At 39.8% G+C, this 25,603-nt stretch overlaps 1 long non-coding RNA gene across 1 annotated transcript in view; it reads left to right on the top strand.

Moving 5' to 3' along the window:
• The window catches only part of LOC121401433, a 216,479-nt gene that overhangs the window by 30,344 nt on the left and 160,532 nt on the right, over window positions 1-25,603 (top strand). The gene's annotated exons all lie outside the window — the stretch shown is intronic.

Below are 25,603 nucleotides of genomic sequence, written 5' to 3' on the forward strand. Positions count from 1 at the left end.
TAGAATGGAGGAGAAGGGGACTTCTCAAAGAGGTGGCAGGTGGATGTGTAAAAAGTGGAATGCCATTCAGAGAGAGAGACGGGTAGTTAGTATGAAAAGTAGAGATACCTGATGTTTCAGAAAGGATTCAGCAGACTGGACGTGATGTAGGACCAGACCTTATTTCCTATGATTCTGCTTTTTATGATGAAAAACAACCATTACAGCGAATCTTCTAGCTGTCAATTAAATGGGTAAACTAAATTTCAGGCCATTTGTGGCAAGTACCTATATACAGTCAATCATCAATTATGCATACCCTGACTTTAAGGGGCAGATTTATCAAGGGTCGAATAGTAAATTCGAATTCGGACACGCCGTCCCAGTCCGACACTGATTATGAAAGTTAATAAAATAGGGTGTCATTTATAATGTACCATTCAGTGTGCAAAATGGAGAAAAGGGACACATTTGTTCATTTGTTGTCTGAGCACAGACACCTGCATTAGGTAGCGCTTGATCCAAGAGGGACAGGGGAGCCATGTAGGCATCCACCCACCAGCCCCTTACCTGCCCCTTACCTGCCCCTTACCTTGCACATTATTTAGAGGCGCATGATAGGAATTTTTTATAAGTAAAAACTTAACAAATTATAAAATCTTTCAAATCAAACAAAACAATACATAACAATATTCAACATATTAGCAAATATGAGCCACTTTTTATTGACAGTACATGGGATAAAGCATTTCCATACATGCTCTCCATTCTCCACACATACCAAAATAGCAAAGACAAGGAACTTGCTTGCAGTAATACTGAGGTGCTGGTACCAACCTACATTATTTAAATGTTACTATTGCAATTTCCCCAGTATAGTTGGTACAATCTTCCTTAAAGGCAAAGAGAAGGACTAGGGCATTTAAATATTTATATTCCTCCATTTTGAGGCATTTGAGGTGCAGCGTTTGAGCTCACACTCGTTCAGGAAACCCAAATCAGACATCACTGACTTTACTATCTGGTCAATAATCTCCTCTTGGCCAAAGGATTTCCTACAGCGGCATTGCCACAGATGGTACCTCATCACTGATATTATCAGGTACATCGTTGGGTGGGTGCTTGGTAGACAAAATGCCATAGGCCGCGTTAGCATAAGAAAGTTGCCTAATGTGGGGCCCCTTCAGAACCTCTGCCAACTGACACCGCACAGTTTTTGTTACAGGGCAATCCACTAGAAAATGTTCCAGGGTCTCGTCAGTGGAACAGCCCCATGGGCACTGCCTTTCAGCGATGTTTAAGTAGCTCACATTGCCCGTACAAAATGCTTTCCCTGAAGAGCCAGCCAGTTAAGATCAAAGTATTTGGGGGGCAGCCTTCTGTCATTGAGGCACTGGAGGCTCTGAGAAAGAATGTCCCCCACACAGTCCATCAAGGCTAAGGGGACAGCGTAATAGGGCGTTTAGGTTGATGTAAGATCTGGGTGGCACCAGTATATCAATCTATTATAGATGCTGTAATCCCAATAATCTATATACCAGATCAGCATAAATCTATAAATTTTAAGTGTTTTTAACTTGTGAATTTTTCCCTAATTTTTTTCTATTTTTAAACGAGCCATTAAATGTTATGTTTTAATTGGGTTATTTATTTCTTAGTGGAATGTGAACTGCGTACCAGACAATTGGCACTTTACACACTATTAGCACTTTAACTATGAATTAACACTTTTTGGTTTTCACAATACTCAATAATGACACTCATTTCTGTCTTTCGCAATATGACTTAAATTATTAATTGAAGTAACCAATATTTAATTACACCAAGATGTGATTTTCTTGTTCTCACTTTATTCCAACACACCACCATTCATTTTACACTCAATTTGTTATATATTGTGCCACATAATAACTCTCTTTAGCAGTTCCTTTCTTCTGTGGTGCTTTGTTGTTTTTTTTTTTCATTTATAAAGTTGTCAGCACATCTATTTTGCTATTTTGGACTCTGAACTAGTGGTTGCAGATGCTTAGAAGGTGCGGAAACCAAATATTTTTACAGAATATCTATAGAGGAAGCACACCTCGCAGTTGCAGGGGGGCCCGGGGAACACAGGGGCCTGGACTGTGGGGTCTGCTTCATCTATAGCTAATAAAAAAAACCTCCTCCCCAACCACCTGTGGAGAGGAAGGGGGGCGCAAGTCGGACAGGAGTGGGCGGTGCAGAGGTGGGACAGGAAGTGGGCGAGAGGATGGGTTTCAGAGTGCGCCAGGGCCCCTCTAAAGATTTTATATGCAGGGGGCCCAGCGCACTCTAGTTATGCCACTGCCTCTTGGTCTAAAGAAGGAGTAATGGACAGGGCTTGGCTGTGCTTCCTGATGCACTCTCTGCAAGGAGCACCAGATTTTTTATCCGGCGCTTGCAGCAAACCTCTGTCGTCAAATGCTCCTTCATGAGGACAGTCATTGTGAATCATCCCCACTATTTTAAAGCTGTTGCAATGCAATCATATTGCCTGTGTGCCCAGATCAATTTACTTGTATCTGTAGAAAGAAAATGTAGGATTGCCAAACTTACTTTCATCCACTTGGCAGTCATCTCTGTGATTCATTTTATTTTAGGTATATGGCTCTGGGGACCACCAAATTGTATTTTTAGCAATATATGACTACTTACAGTAAAGAATATGCTACAACTTGTATTTCTTTCCTACTATTTACTACGTGAATGTATTGAAAGAATGGATTTTACAAGGCACTTAACATGTACATTAACAAGCCCCAGTGCAGCTGTCATTTGTGCACAGTCAGAAATACTGTTGGAAGACAAAGTCTTTGGACGGCAAAGAACTTAGACTCACCAATTGATGCAGTTGCATGGGAGGGGGAAATATGTCTTCATTGCTACCATTACTGCTCCTCCCTGGAATATGAATAGTAGAGGCCTGAATAGAAAGACGAGTGATAAAAAGCAATAACAATACATGTGTAGACTTATAGAGAATTTGTTTTTTTAGATGGGGTCAGTGACCCCCATTTGAAAGCTGTAAACTATCAGGAAAGGCAAATAATCCAGAAAATATAAAAAAGAAAAAAAAAAGAAAAAATGACGGTCAATTAAAAAGTTGCTTAGAATTAGCCATTCTGTAACATACTACAGGTAACTTAAAGGTGAACTACCCCTTTAAATCCTGCTTAACGGAAATATACCCCTCCCCCGTTTCAATTTTCAAGGTTTCAGCAACAACCTCAAGTTTCTCACCCAGTGCAGTTCCCTCAAGTTTTCCAATCGAGGAAGTTCAGGTTTCTTTTTTTTTTTTTTTTTCAGTATTATTTTTAAGGAATAAGATACAAAAAATAAGAAGGTTGGGGAGGGAGGGAGAGGGAAGAAGAAATGCTTAAAATGTATTTACTCTATTCAATAGGCATTATATGACATCGCTTAGGAAGTACAGGTTTTTGTGTTGCATTGTGGAGTGCAAAGGACTGCAGTCTGCACCCACGCAGTGTCGGACTGGCCCACCTGGATACCAGGAAAAATCCTGGTGGGCCTAGGTGTCAATGGGCCCTCATGCTGCTAAACATTTGGCCTATTTCATGGCCATTCCCTATTTCTATGAGAACAAAGAGGCTAAATAGATGGAAACATAGAGTATAGTATGTAAAGAAAAGAGACAAGGAGAATAAAGGTTGAGTGAGGAGATGAGAGTTGGCCCCTTGTCTAAGATTAATTGGTGGGCCCCTGGTCAAAGGTTTTTGGGTGGGCCCCTTATGTCCCAGTCCGACACTGCACCCATGGTGCAAATTGTGGAGTAGGGAGCAAAAATAAAAAAACAAAACATGGAGCTCTAAATATATCAATTTATGAAGCATGGAGGAAACTGAATATCAAACAAACATGGAGCTCTAAATATATCAATTTATGAAGCATGGAGGAAACTGAATATCAAACAAACATGGAGCTCTAAATATATCAATTTATGAAGCATGGAGGAAACTGAATATCAACCAAGTTGATGAGTTTTTCTACAGAAAGTTTGCCTGTGCATTACTGAGCTAGAGGTATACACACAAATAATCACATCTCATATGACATTGGTATAGAGTGTTGCTCAGAGTGGTTCTAAAAATTATAAATTGATATCATTTTTATACTCTGAGAAAAACAGCCAGTGATAGAGCTAGAAATTACCATATTCATTTCATGTTTTCACTGTTTTAAAAGACAAATAGCATCCACAAACATGAGCGTTTTACAATGAATTGTGAAATAGGAGACACTTCACTAAGTGCGTGCAAAAAAAAATGTCAAATCACAACACATTTTTCTTTTCTATTTTCTATTCCTTCCAGTTTATGTTCGCTATCATTTTTTCATGTGAGTCAGTTTTACAGCTTTATTTTATCCTGAGCAACACAGTTCATGCTTAAACTACATCATGCTTATTACCTGGTATGAAAATTCATTGACAGCTTGTATCATTTGAAAGAATAATGGCATTAAATTGTAATTTGGTTTTACATGAATCAGATTCATTTATGTATTACAGAGGGGGTGTCCTGCTTTTTATACCTTTTTATGCAGAGATATGTTGTATGTATGGACCGTTTCCATTGCTGCAGTAAAAACCTTTTGAGCAAAAGGCAGTTGGAATGATTAAATGGTACTTGTTCCAGTCAAGGTAAGGCTTATATTATAAGCATATGATGCTATACAACTATGTACATTCATATCCTTTAGAATAGCTGTACAGTCTTAAAAGTGCCCCTTGCACTTCTTTTCATGGCATAACCCCAAGAACTTTTAGAGGCCTATTTATGAAAATTCTAATTTGTCTTGTTTTAGAGGTTTTTGCAACCTTAAAGGGAAACTCCACACAAATATGACTTAAGCTTTTTAACTTAATTTCAAGCAACTTTGAAATATTCATCAATTAAAAAATATGCAGACTTTTCATGATTTTTAATGGTTTGGAACAGTTCCCTTAACCTAGCCCCCTGCTCTTCTACTGATCTCTCTGACTACTTTACTGAGTTGGCTGACTACTGTTACTTTGTATCAACAGCCAGCTGTCCTTAGCCTGCATCCTCCAGACCCCACAATTCCCTACACAAATGATTTCAATAAGGAATGGAACTTCACAGTGCAATGCATTGTGGGTTATGTAGTTCCTGCTGTCTGTGAGCTGTGGAGAAGTTGTTACAATTTGTAACATCAGTGTTTAGTCCCTCCTTCCCTGCCAGGATTTCAAATGATGCAGAAAGAGAAGAACTGTTGAACAGCTAGATTTCAGCATAGAAAATGGCATTTATTCATACTTTTTGGAGAAACAGGTAACTGTGATGGGTATATTAGGGGCTTCTGTGTTATGTGGGCCTCTTTATCAAATTTTGGTTTGAAAGCCGGAGTTCCCCTTCAACTAAACTGGCATTTTGTAAAAAAGAACTAATGTCTACTTATTCATTAAAAGATCCAAATATAAAAAGCAGGAAGAAATAAAACCGAAGAACAAGGCTGAATAAGATAGAAATACCTCAAAATCATTGCATTACAAATGAAAACCTCTTCAAAGAAAGATTTTACAATTTGAGAGGGATACAGTATCTCCCATTGACTTCTACATGACTTTGCCAGCCTTTATGTGTATAGGTATGGGACTTGGGATTTTCCGTATAACAAATTTTTGCATAATTGGATCTCCATACCTTAAGTCTAATGGAAAATCATGTAAACATTAAATAAACCAAACAGGTTGGTTTTGCTGCCAATAAGAATTAATTATATCTTAGTTGTGATCAAGCACAAGCTACTGGTTTATTATTACAGAGAAAATGGGAATTGTTTTTAAAAATTTGGATTGTTTGGATAAAACGGAGTCTGTGGGAGCTTTCTGGATAGCAGGTTTCCGGATAACGGATCCCATGCCTGTATTAGAGTTTTTCATGGTTTTTACACTTAGTAAATATCAGTATAATTAGCTAAACACATGATTTTTAGAACTAAAAAGTTAGATTTGGGGAAAGTAACTCTATTTTTACAAGTCAATTGGCTTTTACAGAAGGAATTTATCTGGGCTTATTGCCAATGTGAATCTACCTATATGTTTTCATGTGGGGTAAGAAGCCTTCGGTTCTGATTGGTTAGCAGCTGCTCAGTCTTATAACAAGACAGTTCCTTGGATTTCTTTTTTTAACTGAGCTAACTTAAATTCATGCTGATGACAGAGCAACTTTGTTGAGTATTTCCATGCCTTAGTATAAGCCTTAACGTTACTTCATTTTGGAGTGAAATTTAGTACAGGTATGGGATCCATTATCCGGAAAACCCACTATGCAGAAAATTCAAAATCACAGAAAGGCGGTCTCCCATAGACTCCATTTTATCCAAATAATCCAATTTTTTAAAAATGATTTCCCTTTTTCTCTGTAATGATAAAACAGTAGCTTGTACTTGATCCATACTAAGATATAATTAATCCTTATTGGAAGCAAAACCAAACTATTGTGTTTATTTGATGTTTACATGATTTTCTAGTAGACTTAAGGTATGAAGATCCAAATTACAGAAAGATCTGCTATCCAGAAAACCCCAGATCCTGAGCCTTCTGGATAAAAGGTCCCATACCTGTACTGCAGTATTACCCTTAACATTTTTGTTCACACTGAGTGATTTGTATTTTGCTCACACAATTATTCTTGCTAATTTCCCATGTATTAGATTGCAGAAGATATAATTACAAAAAAATGTAGATTTGATACAAATATTTAAATTCATTTTTTAAATTTATTGCATTTACACCTTTTTCCCAACCCACTGATAAAATTCTTCCTATCAACAATCATAATTATAACCTCCTCTCAAAAGATTCTGCTGCCCCAGCGAATCACTTCTATGGCATATTTTCCTTTTTAGCAGCCATAAGTCAGTTAGAGAAAGGTTAAACAGACTGGCCTAAGGAAGGGAGGAAAATGAGATGAACAAAATTTCAGCTGGAAAAAAACTAGAAAGACCGTAATTATTATACACCCCTTGCCATCCACATCAACCAATCAGATAGGAACAAAAGACAGTAGTACAATAAGAATGTAAGCACATAAAACAGACAGAATGAGATCTTCTGCCTACATTCGTAAGTCGAGTTGCAAGTAAAACTTACTGCCTGTAAAAAATAGATTATGAAATACCAGAAAGCAGATGAAAGTGACTGTAGGCCTGGCCAGGCCAGTTGTCCAGCTTGAATATATGTTCAACTGCACAGAAAATTCCGCAATATATTAACCCTTTAAGTGCCAGCAGAATTTCACATTTCTGGTACGCGAAATGCCAGACGTTTTTTAAGCATTTGGTACTTGTTCAGTTTAACAAGGTTTTTCTGTAGGAAAACCTCCATGAAACTAGGAAAATTATATATTGTTTTTTTCGTTATAAATTGGACTTTGACATGCAAGTGTAATTTTGCAACTTTTCTGGAGATTTAGTGTGTATTTTGGGTGAAATATGTAAAAAAAAAAAAAAATTATTAAAAAATTGAGTATATCTTGAGTTTTTTTTCCACAGAAAAGTTGATTTTACGAGCATTTTTTTTGTGTTTGTAAAAGCCGTGATCCTGCCAAGTCCAACGATACCAAATATGTATCAGTAACCCACTTTTTTTGTCCAGGAGTAACCCCCAAACTAAATCAGCATTTTCTAGAATTTTACACCAGAACAAAGTAGATAAGCACATGTAACAGTTGATGCAGCATAACTTATATGTAAATTTAAATTATCCCTTCAAGTTTGGTATTTTTAGAAACAACAGACCTTCAGGTTTGTAGGGGTGCTGTATTTTTTACTCAAAATTGAAATACATTTTACCAGCGCATCATGAAATTTAGAGCTTTTTTGTTGCATTTTTAGTTTTTTTCTAAAATGTAAACTTAGACGCAGGATCAAATGTAAATCTGACAAAACAACACGGTTATAAATGTTGAAACCACAGACAATTTGAAAGACAAACTTCTCATGAATAAAACAATACCCCATATGTATGGATACACATAGAGACGCAGCCACCAAACACCCCAAAACAGGAGCAATGCATAAGGGCAATTGCAGTTGAAAATCTGGGGACTGCGCTCTATGTGTACTACTTGCAGTTTTTCCATCTAAACACCCCCAAAATGTGAAATAACCCCCACAAACCATACATTACCGAAAAGTACACTTCTTCAGCTATTCAAAGATGCCATTCTCGCTTTTCTACACGGAGAATTGTGGCCGCAGTCCTTCGTAGAAGTCCGAGACTTGGCCTGAAATAAAGGAAAAAAGATATACAAAGCTAGATTTCTCCCTAACTATCCATGGTAACTACCAAAAACCTGCTCAATAACAATCTGCAAGTCCCCCTGAATGAAATGATACCCCCTATGTATGGATACACATAGAGACGCAGCCACCAAACACCCCAAAACAGGAGCAATGCAGAAGGGCAATTGCAGTTGAAAATCTGGGGGCTGCGCTCTATGTGTACTACTTGCGGTTTTTCAGTCTAAACACCCCCAAACTCTGAAATAACCCCCACAAACCATATATTATCGTAAAGTGCACTTCTTCAGCTATTCAAAGATGCCATTCTCGCTTTTCTACATGGAGAATTGTGGCCGCAGTCCTTCGTAGAAGTCCGAGACTTGGCCTGAAATAAAGGAAAAAAGATATACAAAGCTAGATTTCTCCCTAACTATCCATGGTAACTACCAAAAACCTGCTCAATAACAATCTGCAAGTCCCCCTGAATGAAATGATACCCCCTATGTATGGATACACATAGAGACGCAGCCACCAAACACCCCAAAACAGGAGCAATGCAGAAGGGCAATTGCAGTTGAAAATCTGGGGGCTGCGCTCTATGTGTACTACTTGTGGTTTTTCAGTCTAAACACCCCCAAACTCTGAAATAACCCCCACAAACTATATATTGCCGTAAAGTGCACTTCTTCAGCTATTCAAAGACGCCATTCTTGCTTTTCTACACGGAGAATTGTGGCCGCAGTCCTTCGTAGAAGTCCGAGACTTGGTCTGAAATAAAGGAAAAAAGATATACAAAGCTAGATTTCTCCCTAACTATCCATGGTAACTACCAAAAACCTGCTCAATAACAATCGGCAAGTCCCCCTGAATGAAATGATACCCCCTATGTATGGATACACATAGAGACGCAGCCACCAAACACCCCAAAACAGGAGCAATGCAGAAGGACAATTGCAGTTGAAAATCTGGGGGCTGCGCTCTATGTGTACTACTTGTGGTTTTTCAGTCTAAACACCCCCAAACTCTGAAATAACCCCCACAAACTATATATTACCGTAAAGTGCACTTCTTCAGCTATTCAAAGACGCCATTCTTGCTTTTCTACACGGAGAATTGTGGCCGCAGTCCTTCGTAGAAGTCCGAGACTTGGTCTGAAATAAAGGAAAACAGATATACAAAGCTAGATTTCTCCCTAACTATCCATGGTAACTACCAAAAACCTGCTCAATAACAATCTGCAAGTCCCCCTGAATGAAATGATACCCCCTATGTATGGATACACATAGAGACGCAGCCACCAAACACCCCAAAACAGGAGCAATGCAGAAGGGCAATTGCAGTTGAAAATCTGGGGGCTGCGCTCTATGTGTACTACTTGTGGTTTTTCAGTCTAAACACCCCCAAACTCTGAAATAACCCCCACAAACTATATATTGCCGTAAAGTGCACTTCTTCAGCTATTCAAAGACGCCATTCTTGCTTTTCTACATGGAGAATTGTGGCCGCAGTCCTTCGTAGAAGTCCGAGACTTGGTCTGAAATAAAGGAAAAAAGATATACAAAGCTAGATTTCTCCCTAACTATCCATGGTAACTACCTAAAACCTGCTCAATAACAATCTGCAAGTCCCCTGAATGAAACGATACCCCCTATGTATGGATACACATAGAGACGCAGCCACCAAACACCCCAAAACAGGAGCAATGCAGAAGGGCAATTGCAGTTGAAAATCTGGGGGCTGCGCTCTATGTTTACTACTTGTGGTTTTTCAGTCTAAACACCCCTAAACTCTGAAATAACCCCCACAAACCATATATTACCGTAAAGTACACTTCTTCAGCTATTCAAAGACGCCATTCTTGCTTTTCTACACAGAGAATTGTGGCCGCAGTCCTTCGTAGAAGTCCGAGACTTGGTCTGAAATAAAGGAAAAAAGATATACAAAGCTAGATTTCTCCCTAACTATCCATGGTAACTACCAAAAACCTGCTCAATAACAATCTGCAAGTCCCCCTGAATGAAATGATACCCCCTATGTATGGATACACATAGAGACGCAGCCACCAAACACCCCAAAACAGGAGCAATGCAGAAGGACAATTGCAGTTGAAAATCTGGGGGCTGCGCTCTATGTGTACTACTAGTGGTTTTTCAGTCTAAACACCCCCAAACTCTGAAATAACCCCCACAAACTATATATTACCGTAAAGTGCACTTCTTCAGCTATTCAAAGACGCCATTCTTGCTTTTTTACACGGAGAATTGTGGCCGCAGTCCTTCGTAGAAGTCCGAGACTTGGTCTGAAATAAAGGAAAACAGATATACAAAGCTAGATTTCTCCCTAACTATCCATGGTAACTACCAAAAACCTGCTCAATAACAATCTGCAAGTCCCCCTGAATGAAATGATACCCCCTATGTATGGATACACATAGAGACGCAGCCACCAAACACCCCAAAACAGGAGCAATGCAGAAGGGCAATTGCAGTTGAAAATCTGGGGGCTGCGCTCTATGTGTACTACTTGTGGTTTTTCAGTCTAAACACCCCCAAACTCTGAAATAACCCCCACAAACTATATATTACCGTAAAGTACACTTCTTCAGCTATTCAAAGACGCCATTCTTGCTTTTCTACACGGAGAATTGTGGCCGCAGTCCTTCGTAGAAGTCCGAGACTTGGTCTGAAATAAAGGAAAAAAGATATACAAAGCTAGATTTCTCCCTAACTATCCATGGTAACTACCTAAAACCTGCTCAATAACAATCTGCAAGTCCCCCTGAATGAAACGATACCCCCTATGTATGGATACACATAGAGACACAGCCACCAAACACCCCAAAACAGGAGCAATGCAGAAGGACAATTGCAGTTGAAAATCTGGGGGCTGCGCTCTATGTGTACTACTTGTGGTTTTTCAGTCTAAACACCCCCAAACTCTGAAATAACCCCCACAAACTATATATTGCCGTAAAGTGCACTTCTTCAGCTATTCAAAGACGCCATTCTTGCTTTTCTACACGGAGAATTGTGGCCGCAGTCCTTCGTAGAAGTCCGAGACTTGGTCTGAAATAAAGGAAAAAAGATATACAAAGCTAGATTTCTCCCTAACTATCCATGGTAACTACCAAAAACCTGCTCAATAACAATCGGCAAGTCCCCCTGAATGAAATGATACCCCCTATGTATGGATACACATAGAGACGCAGCCACCAAACACCCCAAAACAGGAGCAATGCAGAAGGACAATTGCAGTTGAAAATCTGGGGGCTGCGCTCTATGTGTACTACTTGTGGTTTTTCAGTCTAAACACCCCCAAACTCTGAAATAACCCCCACAAACTATATATTACCGTAAAGTGCACTTCTTCAGCTATTCAAAGACGCCATTCTTGCTTTTCTACACGGAGAATTGTGGCCGCAGTCCTTCGTAGAAGTCCGAGACTTGGTCTGAAATAAAGGAAAACAGATATACAAAGCTAGATTTCTCCCTAACTATCCATGGTAACTACCAAAAACCTGCTCAATAACAATCTGCAAGTCCCCCTGAATGAAATGATACCCCCTATGTATGGATACACATAGAGACGCAGCCACCAAACACCCCAAAACAGGAGCAATGCAGAAGGGCAATTGCAGTTGAAAATCTGGGGGCTGCGCTCTATGTGTACTACTTGTGGTTTTTCAGTCTAAACACCCCTAAACTCTGAAATAACCCCCACAAACCATATATTACCGTAAAGTACACTTCTTCAGCTATTCAAAGACGCCATTCTTGCTTTTCTACACGGAGAATTGTGGCCGCAGTCCTTCGTAGAAGTCCGAGACTTGGTCTGAAATAAAGGAAAAAAGATATACAAAGCTAGATATCTCCCTAACTATCCATGGTAACTACCAAAAACTTGCTCAATAACAATCTACAAGTCCCCCTGAATGAAATGATACCCCCTATGTATGGATACACATAGAGACACAGCCACCAAACACCCCAAAACAGGGACAATGCATAATATTGGGGCTGCGAATTTATATGAGGTTCTCAACTTTCTCATCCTAAACTGCACCTTTTCTGTTAAACCCCCACAAACCATATATTTTTGAAAAGTACACTTCATTAGATATTCAAAGATGCCATTCTTACTTTTCTACACGGAGAATTGTGGCCGCAGTCCTTCGTAGAAGTCCGAGACTTGGTCTGAAATAAAGGAAAAAAGATATACAAAGCTAGATTTCTCCCTAAGTATCCATGGTAACTACAAAAAACCTGCTCAATAACAATCTGCAAGTCCCCCTGAATGAAATGATACCCCCTATGTATGGATACACATAGAGACACAGCCACCAAACACTCCAAAACAGGGACAATGCATAATATTGGGGCTGCGAATTTATACGAGGTTCTCAACTTTTCTAATCCTAAACTGCACCTTTTCTGTTAAATAACCCCCACAAACCATATATTTTTGAAAAGTACACTTCATTAGATATTCAAAGATGCCATTCTTACTTTTCTACACGGAGAATTGTGGCCGCAGTCCTTCGTAGAAATCCGAGACTTGGTCTGAAATAAAGGAAAAAAAGATATACAAACTTAGATTTCCCCCTAAGTTTCCATGGTAACTAACAAAAACCTGCTCAATAACAATCTGCAAGTCCCCCTGAATAAAATGATACCCCATATGTATGCATAAACATAGAGACACAGCCACCAAACATCCCAAAACAGGGACAATGCGTAATATTGGTGCTGTGAATTTAGGTGCATGTATCCATATATCATCTGAAACTGTCCCTTACTGATGAAATAACCCCCAAAAACTAAGATTTCTTGAAAATAAACACCTTCAACTATTCAGAGATGCCATTCATGCTTTACTGCGTGGAGAATTTTGGCCACATTCTGCATTGTAGAACTCTGCTTTGGTCTGAAATAAAGGAAAAGATAGTATACAAAGTTAAGATTTATCTCCCAGGGAATTTTGGGACCACTTTATGGATCTGCATCTGGGTGCTACTACCCCAAAATATATTTCACTCACCTATTCGGATATATTGTAGTGGAGTGTCTTTGAGTTCCATCTGTCCTGTGGTGTTACGATACGAATTCCTTTGCTTCTTCCTACACTATTTCGCCAATGACAAAATCTGTACCACATTTACAAATACATTTTCCAACAGAAACCATAGTAAATTTGGCCCATAAATTATGCAAGTGTCCTAAGAAGTTTAGGAATTTAGGTGGCAACAATGAGGATTGGGGCATTAGCAGCTGAAATACTCACAAATCCAGAGATACCTAAATCTACAAAAACAAATGCAAATGTTGCTCAGAAATACAGACAAAACTATAGATAACTGCGCTGATAGACGAGCTTTTGAGATGCCAGTAAAATAAAAGACTTGTAGCATCAGCATTAGAGATGCACATCATCCCACGTATTCATCACGCACCACAAGTTCTATCGTGTGCCCTCTCGCCAACCAGCACCTCATTTTGCTATTTACCACCAGCGCAATAGAAGTGCTATCCATAACACAACTGGTCTAAAACACCATTGCTCAACACAAAAGCTGAATGCCTAGACTAAGAACAATTGGAGTAGACACTCGCACACCCGTTGTGCAGGTATATAGCTTTGCTCGGTGCACAGTGAATGGAGGATACGGTGGCCTCCTAGTAACGTCTTGTATCTGCAGGGCAAGCCCTAGCAAAGGTTTTTACTGCGGTGGCACCACGGCAGTAAAAACCTTTGCAAGGGCTTGCCCTGCAGATACAAGTCTCGTGTGCTAGTGTGGTTTTTTGATTTAGACTAAGAACAAACCTACATACAAGTTTTTACTGCTACATTGCACTGCTCACCCAGTGCCAAATCCTATATAAAAAAATCAAAGATCACTACTATACAGAAAAAAAACTGTCATTGTTTGCCTTGTCAAACTTTTTTTTTTTTATTAACAACATCTATACCTAGTTATAAGCGAAGTAGGGACCTGCCAAAATGTTAGATCTCAATAGGGGGGCTTGAATCTGAAAAACCACTCCACAAAAAAAAAAAAAAAAAAGAAAAGTATCACTCTGCCAGCACACCTAAACAGCTACTGCTAGCATGTGCATAAAAACCTAGAGCATGCCAAGTTTACTATACAGATTTACTAAATCCTTTTACCACCAACAAACCCAGAGAGCCCTAACCTACCAACACAACACAGAATTCAAGCCCTCTCGTAGTGTACCACAGTGTGGTACACCTCAAAACAGGGTTGGAAACACAAAGCAGGCTTGCTAGGACACTTGGGACAAAAATACCGCACATCTTTTCTAACACCCCTGGAACGGCAAACCTTACAAGCTCTCTGGGCATATCTTTTATTAGGAGTTGGTGGAATTTGGGCAATGAAATGCTTACCCACCATTCGGGCAACATTGTCATTGCCAGGCATTTCTGGAACCTCCTGTACATCACCAAACAAAAGGGCAGGGAGCAGCTGCAGCAGATAATTGTAAAAACTCAATTTTGGGCCTGGTACTGCCGTTTTGTAAACGACATAAGAATTATAAAGGGCCATTTGGATCATATAAATTGCGGCTTTTTTGTACCAGGCCCTGGTTTTTCTGGTGGCGTCGTAATAAGTTTGGATTTGGTCGGTTTTATCGACGCCACCCATATGCTTACTATATTCTTTACAACAGAGTGGCTTTGATTTTGCGGGCCTATCACCACTTCTGTGTTGGACAACTACACTCTCATTGTGGATAGTAGTAAGCATAAAAACATTTTTGGTGTCTGCAAATTTTAATGCCAGGAGCTCATCGCTTCTTAGAGCATGTACTTCTCCACGTTTCAATTTCTTATCCACCAGTTCCTTGGGCAGTCCTCTGCGGTTACGCCTAACAGTGCCACAAGCTGGGGTGTCCAACCAGTAAAGGGTTCTGAATAAGGGGATGCTTGTGTAAAAGTTATCCACGTATAAGTGGTAACCTTGGCCCAACAGTGGAGTAATGAGCTCCCAGACAATTTTACCACTGACAGTCAAGTCAAGGGGACAGCCGGGGGGGTCCAAATTAGTGTCCTTTCCCTCGTAGATCATGAAAAAACTAGTATAGCCCGAGCTGCTTTCACAGAGTTTGTAAAATTTCATCCCATATCGAGCACGCTTACTAGGGATGTATTGGCGAAATTTTAGGCGCCCTTTGAAGAGCAAAAGGGACTCGTCCACACATATATTTTGGGAGGGGGAGTAGACCTCTGTGAAGCGCTGAGACAGGCTATCTATAAGGGGCCTCAATTTGTAAAGCCTGTCGTAACCGGGCTCATTAGGGGGAACAGCCGCTGCATTGTCGTTAAAATGAAGAAACCGCAGTAAAATTTGATAACGGTTTCTTGGCATAACGGCTGAAAAAAGAGGGATGGAAAGGACTGTAGTGGTATCCCAGTATGAAGCTAAGGTGTTGCGTTCTACGAGTCCCATTGCCAATGTGAGCGCCAGGAATCTTTTGATTTCATTTACAGTAGTGGGATACCACGCCTGGGCTCTTGAATACCCTGGTATAGGGTGGCTGGCAAGATACTGCTCAGCGTATAAATTTGTGTAATGGACCATGTCCTGTAGGATGGCCTCTGTGATAAAAAGATTGAAGAAATCTAGGATTTCAAAGTTAGTGGTGTCCACCTTGACGCCCGTGACTGCAGTGAATGGGGGAATTTCAGGGGCATAATTACAGGGAGGCCCCCACATAGGCGCTCCAACTGCTGCATCACCACTACCCTCACCCTCTTCTACCTCCATGGGTGCATCTGGCACACTGCCACCAGCCTCTCCCTCTTCTTCTACTTCTTCAGCAGTAAGTGTGCCGCCACTACTAGCCTCTGCGCTAATAGTGCTGCTATCACCAACCTCTGATTCATCAGTAGAGTCATCAGATGGGACATACTCCGAATCAGAATTGCTAAATTCCTCTGAGCTGGAGTCCTCACAATACCTAGCTGCTTCTGCAGCGGTATAAAACCGTTTGGCCATTGTGCCAGAAAAATACAGACCACTGCAAAACTAGTAACAACTGCAAAGCAAGAAGCTCCTAAATCCAATCCAGCAAGATTTGACCAACTGCTAATACAAACAACCAGAGGGAAAAAAAAAAGGCAGCAAGATCTGACCAACAGTTAACCACTGCTAAAACAAACAACCAGAAGAAAAAGAAAAAAAAAGAAGGCAGCAAGATCTGACCAACAGTTAACCACTGCTAAAACAAACAACCAGAAGAAAAAGGAAAAAAAAGAAGGCAGCAAGATCTGACCAACAGTTAACCACTGCTAAACAAACAACCAGAAGAAAAGGAAAAAAAAAGAAGGCAGCAAGATCTGACCAACAGTTAACCACTGCTAAACAAACAACCAGAAGAAAAAGGAAAAAAAAGAAGGCAGCAAGATCTGACCAACAGTTAACCACTGCTAAACAAACAACCAGAAGAAAAAGGAAAAAAAAGAAGGCAGCAAGATCTGACCAACAGTTAACCACTGCTAAAACAAACCAGAAGAAAAAGGAAAAAAAAGAAGGCAGCAAGATCTGACCAACAGTTAACCACTGCTAAAACAAACCAGAAGAAAAAGGAAAAAAAAGAAGGCAGCAAGATCTGACCAACAGTTAACCACTGCTAAAACAAACAACCAGAAGAAAAAGAAAAAAAAGAAGGCAGCAAGATCTGACCAACAGTTAACCCCTGCTAAAATAAACAACCAGAATAAAAAAAAAAAAGAAGGCAGCAAGATCTGACCAACAGTTAACCCCTGCTAATACAAACACCAAGAAGAAGAAAAAAAAGAAGGCAGCAAGATTTGACCAACAGTTAACCCCTGCTAATACAAACAATCAGAAGAAGAAAAAAAAAACTAGAACTTGAACTCCTTCCAGAAATCTACAGAATAGATTACAGACAAGACACTGCACGTGCCCAAAATCGAAAAGAACCTTTTGGGGGCACTAAACAAGCAAACAGGGCAAAGGAACAGTCTGGAATAAAATCACCCAAAGCACTAAAACCAACAGCTATTGGAATGAAATCGGGGGCCAGAAACCTAAATCAACCAGCGTCACTGCAAACACAACTTTTTTTGGGGCACTAAACAAGTAGCAAAGGGCAATGCAAATGAAAAACAGAATAAAACAACAAAATGTAATAAAAATCAGCTAAAGCAATAAAAACCAACAGCTATTGGAATGAAATCAGGGGCCAGAAACCTAGACCAACCAGCGTCACTGCAAAGGCAAACTTTTTTGGGGGCACTAAACAAGCAGCAAAGGGCAAAGCAGAATAAAACAACAAAATATAAGAAAAAAAACTAGAACTTGAACTCCTTCCAGAAATCTACAGAATAGATTACAGACAAGACACTGCACGTGCCCAAAATCGAAAAGAACCTTTTGGGGGCACTAAACAAGCAAACAGGGCAAAGGAACAGTCTGGAATAAAATCACCCAAAGCACTAAAACCAACAGCTATTGGAATGAAATCGGGGGCCAGAAACCTAAAATAACCAGCGTCACTGCAAACAACTTTTTTTGGGGCACTAAACAAGTAGCAAAGGGCAATGCAAATGAAAAACAGAATAAAACAACAAAATGAAATAAAAATCAGCTAAAGCACAAAAACAACAGCTATTGGAATGAAATCGGGGGCCAGAAACCTAGACCAACCAGCGTCACTGCAAAGGCAAACTTTTTTGGGGGCACTAAACAAGCAGCAAAGGGCAAAGCAGAATAAAACAACAAAATATAATAAAAATCAGCTAAGACAATAAAAATAACAGCTATTGGAATGAAATTGGTGGTTAGAAACCTTGATCCACCAACGTCACTGTAAAGGCACCAAACAGCAAATAAAAGTGAAAATGCAATATAATAGATATAAAACACAAAGCAACAATGAAAATGGTAAAAAACTGCAAAAATACAATAAAATAAAGCAGATAATTATAGAACAAGAGTAGAAATAAAGTTTTAGCAAAAAAAAAACCAACTACTAAAGAAAGCAAAGAAAGAAAGAAAAGAAAAGTATAGGGGAAAGAAAAAGTGTAGAAGTGTGAGTGTGTGTGTGAGTGTGAGTGTGAGTGTGTGCTTGGCAAAGATGCCTGTAAGTGTGTGAGTGTACAAAAGTGTGCTAAATGATAAAGACAGAAGAAAAAAATATTCAAAAAAAAAAAAACCAAATTTAGAGAGATTAGAAGGAAACAAGTAAAATAAAAGGTGTAAGGGTGTTGTAGTTCAGCTCACTGAATCCAAGGCAGGCAATCAAGGCGACCAAACCAGCAGGAGAACCGCAGGAAGGCAGCAGGAGGGCTCCAACAGACACAAGTGCGCAGTAGGAGTGAAAGGGGAGGCGTCAGGAGGGCTGGATTTATTTGGGCAGCAGGAGCGCGTCACAGCCATGCGCCCTGCGTGCGCCCTGCGCTCCTATTGGTTCCAGCGACGATCGGTGGGGAGACCGGTGAGTATGACCGGTTTTGCTCGTTGCCTAGGGGGTTCTGCCAGCATCTAACGTGCGCTTGCGGTTTTAAATGCAACCGCTGCGCACTGGAACCCGGAAGTGCTGGAGATCGTAGAATCTACGATCTGTGGCACTTTGGTCCTTTGATCCACAGAACGTAGATTCTACGATCTGTGGCACTTAAAGGGTTAAATTTGGTGAATGCAGAGGACCGTTTTTTTTTTCTTTTCAATCAAAAGCAAATTGCTTGACCCAGAACTGCCCTGGTCCCACAGGTTGGATCATTCCACATTTGCAGCCAAATAGTACAAAAAACTGTCAATCTGATCTGTATCAGGTAGAGCTCCATACATACAAGCATTTGGAAGACGTGTGAGATCAAAAAGCAGTACTACACTAAACTACCAGGTTAACCTGGTGTTTTGAATCAACACAAAATAATTCCTACTACAGATATGGGACTTGTTTTCCAGAATTCAAGGGACCTGGGGGTTTTCAGATAATCTGGATCTTCATTCCTTAAGTCTGCTAAAAAATAATTTAAGCATTAAATATTATTGTTTTGCATTCCAATAAGGATTCATTATATCTTAGTTGGGATCAAGTACAAGGTACTATTTTACTACAGAGAAAAAGGAGCACAAGAGCAGGGAGCACTCACTAACCCTTGAAGGAGATTCTGCTGCTACCTGTATTAGAGTCCTGCGCAGGTCCATTTTTTGGAACGAGTACCCACAACCCGCATTTTTAACCTGCTTGGACACGCTACCCAACTGGCAAGTACCTTATCCGCAACCCGGACCCGCGACCCGCTGACCATCAAGAATCAGGAATCGCTGTCATTGTAAACTGGAAGTGACATCATCGGAAGTAGGCGTGATCAGAAAAAATGAGTAAAACAGGAAGTGCTGTCATTGTAAACCGGAAGCGACATCATCGGAAGTAGGCGTGGTCAGAAAAAAGGAGTAAAAATTTTTATTGAGAAGACCCGCGGCCTGACCCACAAACCCGCAAAACCATTGACCATCGACTGAAGGTTTTAGCGGGTAACCCGCGGGTACCCGACCCGCTGCAGGACTCTAACATATATCCGCTCCTGTAGTGTGTACATTCCAACCAAAAATCCTTAAACACGGAGCACCAGCAGTGTAAAAACTATCACTTAATTTAGGTAATGTTAAAAAGCATGAATAGTGCGCACATCAAACTAGCGTTTGACGCGTTTCGTGGACAAAAGCCACTTTCTCAAAGCAATTTTAACTTAGTCCATGTGAGCATTTAAAAGGACAAAAAACGCTGTCTAAAAACAATAAACCTTGCAGTACACATATATTATGCTAAACACATACATATGGAGATTCAATAAGGGAATTGTACCACTCAAAATTTCATAACATTTTAAGTTAGGGGCATATTTATCAAGGGTCGAATTTCAAATTCGAAAAAACTTTGAAATTCAATTCAAAAAGACCAACCGAAATTAAGTAGGTTTTTTTTTTTTTGAGTGTACTTTTGCTGTGTATTAAGGCTGTGTGACCAGGCTAAAACTGCTGTAGTGTGCCCGGACCCCAAGAGTACCCGTGCAACTCCCGGTACCTGGTGTAGATCAATGCAGCAGGATAATCAGCCAGACAAGTTTCTTTGCAGTAACATAAACTTGTTTATTAATGGAGAACTGTTGCAATGGAATAGTTCACTGGTACTTAGATGTTCATAGACATAATAGGATAGCTTCAAACAGCAATATTCCCTCCAGGGGGTACAAGGTGCTCCAGGTCAGCTAATATCCAATATATCAAGTAACAGCAATAATAGACTTAGGAGATAATTACCACTCTCACTAGGCACTATCCCTCCGGATGAACACTAAGGCATCGGATTCTCAGCCTGGGGTCTTGTATCTTGGCACCGGACTTGGTCCTCACCTCACCCTCTGTATTCAGCCTGGGGTCTTGGCACCCTATCTGGTCCTCAACTCACTCATTGTAGTCCCTGCTCTAGTGGTTCAAATACCACGGGGTCCTATCCCCACTATTTCTCCTCGTTGGAGCCACATCTGCTCACTAGCTACCCTGTGCTGACTCTCACTCCTAGAGTGACTATTACCATATTCACTATCACTAACTCACACATAACTAACTTCACCGGCAGACCTGGACCTGTAGTGCCTCTCAGTGAGGCAAAGTCCCAGGACAGACCCAGACCAGATGGTGCTAAACCCCTTTATATTATCACAAAGTGCCACCTAGTGGACATACTCCGTGAACTAATGTGGACCCAGCCAGGGACATAGCTGTCTGAGTTAAATAAAGGATCCTTAGGTGTCCAAATACTAAAGGGGAACTGCCTGAGTAATTTTACCCAAATCTCAGGCTCCCTACATTCGTTCGAATTCGAATCATACGAATTGAAGGAATAGCCCATTCGATTCAAAGTTTTTCCCCAAAAAATCTTTGATTTTTCAAACTCTGCCAATTGACTCCATGTAGGTTCTAGGAGGTCCTCCATAGGCTAAAACAGCAATTTGGCAGGTTTTAGATGGTGAATGGTCGAAGTAGAATTTTTAAAGAGACGGTACATGACAGCACATGATAAATTTCTAATCGAATTTGGACTATTCCCTAGTTGAAGTACACAAACAATAGCTTGAAATTCAAATTTTTTTCATTCGAAAATTCACCTTGATCTTTGATAAATCTGCCCCTTAATGTACTGTAGAAAATTTATATAAATATATAATTAGTTCATTATTACACTAGAATAAATGGACTAAAAAATAAAATGGAAACATTTAAAACCAGATAAGAATTAATTAGAAAAAAATAATTAATTAGTAAGGTATGAACAAATTGCTCCACAAATTTAATTAGAAAAAACACATTATTTCCCATTCTCAATTTAATGCCCCGTGAGTTTCTACCGTTTTAAGTTGATTTATCCAGTACGCCTCTAATTTGGACAGGGTCCTTATCACGCTGTAGCACATTGTATCTTGGGCTGCCAATTACTTGAAAGGTTACCCTAGATATCTTATCGTATTGTTCTATTATATGTTTAGCAATGGCTGATTTAGTGTCACCCCTTTCAACAGCCGACAAATGTTGCAAAAATCTGACCCCCACACCGTGTAGTTAGCTCCGCATGTGCAGGTAGCCAAGTAAACAACCCACCTTGAGCAGCAATTAAAATATTGTTTAATAATGCAATCCTTGCCAGTATATGTGTTATTGAATCTAGAGGAGACGTTAACTACATTGCATGCCTTGCATCTGTTACGACCACATTTGTAGGTACCTTTTGTACCGTAACCAGGTTGAATCCGAATTACGTTCCTTGGATTGATATATGCTAGGAGACAGCCATGATGCTAGCGATTATGAACCTGTCCCATACAGTTCCATAGCTCTCTCCTGAAAGGCATTCCACGTGGAGCATAGACCGCGTAACCGCCATTCTGTCAGTCCCTGCACTGGCTTCCGTTACCTTTCAGAATCAAATTCAAATTAATGACACTGACTTTCAAAGCACTTCATAACTCTGCCCCACCCTACATCTCTGAATTCATCTCTATATACTCTCCCAACCGCTTACTACGCTCCTCTGACCTGCTACTCAACTCTTCTCTCATTACCTCCTCACATGCTCGCATTCAAGACTTTGCAGTGGCTGCACCCCTCCTCTGGAACTCTCTCCCACGGTCTGTCCGACTTTCTCCCAACCTTTCTGCTTTCAAGAAATCTCTTAAAACGCACTTCTTTCGAGAAGCCTACCCTCACTCTGCTTAACTACCAAACGCAACACCACATACAGTACCACATTTCTCACCCACTTAATTCGATCTTACCCACTCCCACACCTTGTGTATTACTCCCTTCCCTTTAGAGTGTATGCTCTTTTGCATAGGGCCTTCCTCACCTTTTTGTACCTGTATTGATTGTGATGTTTGTTACTCCATATGTTCTATGTATGTAATTCATGTGATGTAGTTGTATAATCACATTTACTTTACAGTGCTACGCAATATGTTGGCGCTATATAATTACATGTTAATAATAATAATAACCGCAAGAACAACAGAGACAAAGGAAATCATTTTTACATTTTTTTAATAATTCCATTATAATATGGGAGACAGCCTTCCAATAATTAAGAGCTTTCTGGGAAAGGAGTTTCAGGATAATGGACTCCATACCTGTTATATACAACTCACAGGTGATTACTATCTGTTAAGTCTCTCCTAGTGTTTTTGCTTTCCTCTCATTATTGTTTAGTTATAATAAATTGTTGGTGGTACCCAAAAGATTGAACATGTGCTTTCAGTAGATCTTCTACTAGTGACTGGTAGGCTACCATTGTAGTGTGTTGCCTATAAACATTTTCCTTATTTCACTCATTATTCAGATAAAATTATTATTATGACTATTATTTATATAGCGCCATCATTTCGTGCAAGTGATTAACAGATATAAATATAGATGAATGTCAGAGATTTCAGAAATGAAGGGATCGATTACTAGTGTTCACAGTGTGCAAAGTGCCATATCAGATGCAACTGCCTTTTTTTTACCTAGATTGCTGTTTTTCCTATAATTTCAGTGTAATTGCAGCAATTGTAAATAATACTGGATGACTAGTCTTAAAAATAAAGAATCAAAGAAGGGAAGGGTGGTATTACTTCACTTTTGCAAAGGGCTGGTACTGAACCTTGTGTGTAGGGGTCAGGGGGTTAAGCCTTTTGGTGAGCTGACAGAGTTGGGAAGTGAACTCAATGTTAAACCTGTAACAGGAACTTAACATGGTTATGGGACCTGCAATCCAGAATGCTGGGGACCTTGGGTTTTCCGGATAAAAGATCTTTCTGTAATTTGGATTGTCATACCTTAAGTCTACTAAATAATGTAACATTAAATAAACCTAATAGGCTGGTTTTGCTTCCAATAAGGAGTAATTAATGTATATCTTAGTTGGGATCAAGTATAAGGTACTTTTTTATTATTAGAGAAAAGGGAAATCAATAATTTAGATTATTTGGATTAAATTGAGTCTATGAGAGACAGCCTTTCTGTAATTCTGAACTTTCTGGATAACAGGTTTCCGGATAACGGATGCCATACCTGTACTTTTTTTTATCATTTAAACTTTTCAAGGCAGTCATTATCGCTGAATTAAAGAGATACTGACACCAGAAATTGAACCTTTTTTTTTTACATCTACCATAAAATTAACTTTGCATGCTTCTTATAATTTTGACATAAAGGGGCATATTTATCAAGGGTCGAGTTTTGAATTTAAAAAACTTCGAAATTCAATTTCAAAAAGAACAACTGAAGTGAAGTCAAAGGTTTTTTTGGGGTCGAAGAGGTCCGTATTCGGCTGAATTCTAATTGTACGATGGAAGGAATAGTGCATTTGATCGAATTTGATTTGAAGTTTTTCCCCCAAAAAACTTTGATCTTTCAGAGTCCACCAATTGACTCCATATGGATTCCAGGAGGTCCCCCATAGGCTAAAACAGCAGTTCGGCAGGTTTTAGATGGCTAATGGTTGAAGTCGATGTTTTAAAGAGACAGTACATGATAAATTTCGATATTCGAATTTCAAAGCTTTTTTCAAATTCAAATCAAAGTTGGACTATTCCCTAGTCGAAGTACACAAAAAATAGCTTGAAATTCGAAGTTTTTAACTTTGAAAATTCACTTCGACCATTGAAAAATCTGCCCCAAAGTATTTGCCCAATGCTTTTACATTACCTATCTGACTCCCCGTGCTCATCTATGAGGGGGTTGCCATATTTGTGTAGCAGAAGTCTGTTAGCATTAGTAACTTTAACTGACAGGCTGAGATGGGACAGTCAGGTTGGCAAAACAGTCAGGTTTAGGAACTTCAACTAACAATTATTTACAAAAACAAATCAGCAAAAAACAATCAGCAAATTTTGGGAGACTGGAGCGACACATGTGTTTTACCACCAGCGATTCACATTATTGCCTATGGGAAAGCTTTTTACTGGAGAGTGCAGGAGATTAGTTACCCAGAGTAGCAGTGATTTATAGCTAGGGATTAATCTCCTGGTGTGTCACTTTAGGGGCACATTTGCTATGGGTCGAATATCGAGGGTTAATTAACCCTCGATATTCGACCATCGAAGTTAAATCCTCGACTTCAAATATCGAAGTCGAAGGATTTACCGCAATTCATTTGATCGAAGGAAAAATCGTTCGATCGAACGATTCTAAGGATTTTAATCCATCGATCGAACGATGCCTAGAAAGCCTATTCGGACCTTCCCCATAGGCTAACATTGGTGTTCGGTAGGTTTTAGGTGGCGAAGTAGGTGGTCAAAGTTTTTTTTAAAGAGACAGTACTTCGACTATCGAATGGTCGAATAGTCGAACGATCTTTAGTCGTAGTCGAAGGTCGAAGTAACCAATTCGATGGTCGAAGTAGCGAAAAAAATACTTCGAAATTCAAAGTATTTTTCCTTCTAATCCTTCACTCGAGCTAAGTAAATGTGCCACTTAGGTTTAGTTCACACGAGGAGATTCGGGGAGATTTTGATGCCTGGCGACTAATCGCCTCGTCTTCTGAGCGACTATCTCCCTGAACTGCCTCAGTGTGTTTTCCCATAGGCTATAATGAAAAGTCGCCTGCGCTAATGCACATGCAGCGATGCGTTTTCTATAGTCACCCGAAGTTGCCTCACTGAGGTTCATCTCTAGTCGCTGTTTCACTAGTATCACTCAATGAGCAATGGTGGTGCCACCCCCCTATCTGCAACCCACCCACACACAAAATAGCCTTTGTTTTAATTAACAGTTATAGAAATATAAAATTGCTGTTAACCAGCTTGGCATATT

This window comes from Xenopus laevis, chromosome 3L (assembly GCF_017654675.1).
Source record: "Xenopus laevis strain J_2021 chromosome 3L, Xenopus_laevis_v10.1, whole genome shotgun sequence".
NCBI lineage: Eukaryota > Metazoa > Chordata > Amphibia > Anura > Pipidae > Xenopus > Xenopus laevis.